Here is a 2,974-nt window from a genome sequence, read left to right on the forward strand (position 1 = left end):
TGGAGAAAATTCAAAACATTCATTATTCAATAGAGCCCAATAGCAAAAACCAGCGTTTTGAATGAAGAATCACATTTCTTGGTAGAATCATGCAGGATTGAAATTTTTGATGGTTTTTTACTCCTCTCAACAGCCCAAACAAGTTTCTAAAAGGATGAGTTTGCAACTACTTTACTTTTGGAGAAAATTCAAAACATTCATTATTCAATAGGGCCCAAACTATCAAAAACCAGCGGTTTGAATGAACACACATTTCTTGGTAGAATCATGCAGGACTGAAATTTTTGATGTTTTTCTACTCCTCTCATGAGCCCAAACAAGTCTCTAAAAGCATGAGTTTGCAACTACTTTACTTTTGGAGAAAATTCAAAACATTCATTACTCAAAAGAGCCCAATAGCAAAAACCAGCGTTTTGAATGAAGAATCACATTTCTTGGTAGAATTATGCAGGATTGAAATTTTTGATGGTTTTTTACTCCTCTCAACAGCCCAAACAAGTTTCTAAAAGGATGAGTTTGCAACTACTTTACTTTTGGAGAAAATTCAAAACATTCATTATTCAATAGGGCCCAAACTATCAAAAACCAGCGGTTTCAATGAACACACATTTCTTGGTAGAATCATGCAGGACTGAAATTTTTGATGTTTTTCTACTCCTCTCATGAGCCCAAACAAGTCTCTAAAAGCATGAGTTTGCAACTACTTTACTTTTGGAGAAAATTCAAAACATTCACTATTCAATAGAGCCCAATAGCAAAAATCAGGTTTTGAATGAAGAATCACATTTCTTGGTAAAATCATGCAGGATTGAAATTTTTGATGGTTTTTTACTCCTCTCAACAGCCCAAACAAGTTTCTAAAAGGATGAGTTTGCAACTACTTTACTTTTGGAGAAAATTCAAAACATTCATTATTCAATAGGGCCCAAACTATAAAAAACCAGCGGTTTCAATGAACACACATTTCTTGGTAGAATCATGTAGGACTGAAATTTTTGATGTTTTTCTACTCCTCTCATGAGCCCAAACAAGTCTCTAAAAGCATGAGTTTGCAACTACTTTACTTTTGGAGAATATTCAAAACATTCATTATTCAATAGAGCCCAATAGCAAAAATCAGGTTTTGAATGAAGAATCACATTTCTTGGTAAAATCATGCAGGATTGAAATTTTTGATGGTTTTTTACTCCTCTCAACAGCCCAAACAAGTTTCTAAAAGGATGAGTTTGCAACTACTTTACTTTTGGAGAAAATTCAAAACATTCATTATTCAATAGGGCCCAAACTATCAAAAACCAGCGGTTTCAATGAACACACATTTCTTGGTAGAATCATGCAGGACTGAAATTTTTGATGTTTTTCTACTCCTCTCATGAGCCCAAACAAGTCTCTAAAAGCATGAGTTTGCAACTACTTTACTTTTGGAGAAAATTCAAAACATTCACTATTCAATAGAGCCCAATAGCAAAAATCAGGTTTTGAATGAAGAATCACATTTCTTGGTAAAATCATGCAGGATTGAAATTTTTGATGGTTTTTTACTCCTCTCAACAGCCCAAACAAGTTTCTAAAAGGATGAGTTTGCAACTACTTTACTTTTGGAGAAAATTCAAAACATTCATTATTCAATAGGGCCCAAACTATCAAAAACCAGCGGTTTCAATGAACACACATTTCTTGGTAGAATCATGCAGGACTGAAATTTTTGATGTTTTACTACTCCTCTCATGAGCCCAAACAAGTCTCTAAAAGCATGAGTTTGCAACTACTTTACTTTTGGAGAAAATTCAAAACATTCACTATTCAATAGAGCCCAATAGCAAAAATCAGGTGTTGAATGAAGAATCACATTTCTTGGTAAAATCATGCAGGATTGAAATTTTTGATGGTTTTTTACTCCTCTCAACAGCCCAAACAAGTTTCTAAAAGGATGAGTTTGCAACTACTTTACTTTTGGAGAAAATTCAAAACATTCATTATTCAATAGGGCCTAAACTATCAAAAACCAGCGGTTTCAATGAACACACATTTCTTGGTAGAATCATGCAGGACTGAAATTTTTGATGTTTTTCTACTCCTCTCATGAGCCCAAACAAGTCTCTAAAAGCATGAGTTTGCAACTACTTTACTTTTGGAGAAAATTCAAAACATTCATTATTCAATAGAGCCCAATAGCAAAAACCAGCGTTTTGAATGAAGAATCACATTTCTTGGTAGAATCATGCAGGATTGAAATTTTTGATGGTTTTTTACTCCTCTCAACAGCCCAAACAAGTTTCTAAAAGGATGAGTTTGTAACTACTTTACTTTTGGAGAAAATTCAAAACATTCATTATTCAATAGGGCCCAAACTATCAAAAACCAGCGGTTTCAATGAACACACATTTCTTGGTAGAATCATGCAGGACTGAAATTTTTGATGTTTTTCTACTCCTCTCATGAGCCCAAACAAGTCTCTAAAAGCATGAGTTTGCAACTACTTTACTTTTGGAGAAAATTCAAAACATTCATTATTCAATAGAGCCCAATAGCAAAAATCAGGTTTTGAATGAAGAATCACATTTCTTGGTAAAATCATGCAGGATTGAAATTTTTGATGGTTTTTTACTCCTCTCAACAGCCCAAACAAGTTTCTAAAAGGATGAGTTTGCAACTACTTTACTTTTGGAGAAAATTCAAAACATTCATTATTCAATAGGGCCCAAACTATCAAAAACCAGCGGTTTGAATGAACACACATTTCTTGGTAGAATCATGCAGGACTGAAATTTTTTATGTTTTTCTACTCCTCTCATGAGCCCAAACAAGTCTCTAAAAGCATGCGTTTGCAACTACTTTACTTTTGGAGAAAATTCAAAACATTCATTACTCAAAAGAGCCCAATAGCAAAAACCAGCATTTTGAATGAAGAATCACATTTCTTGGTAGAATCATGCAGGATTGAAATTTTTGATGGTTTTTTACTCCTCTCAAC

This window comes from Dendrobates tinctorius, unplaced genomic scaffold (assembly GCF_039654945.1).
Source record: "Dendrobates tinctorius isolate UK_male_01 unplaced genomic scaffold, ASM3965494v1 ptg000110l, whole genome shotgun sequence".
Classification (NCBI taxonomy): domain Eukaryota; kingdom Metazoa; phylum Chordata; class Amphibia; order Anura; family Dendrobatidae; genus Dendrobates; species Dendrobates tinctorius.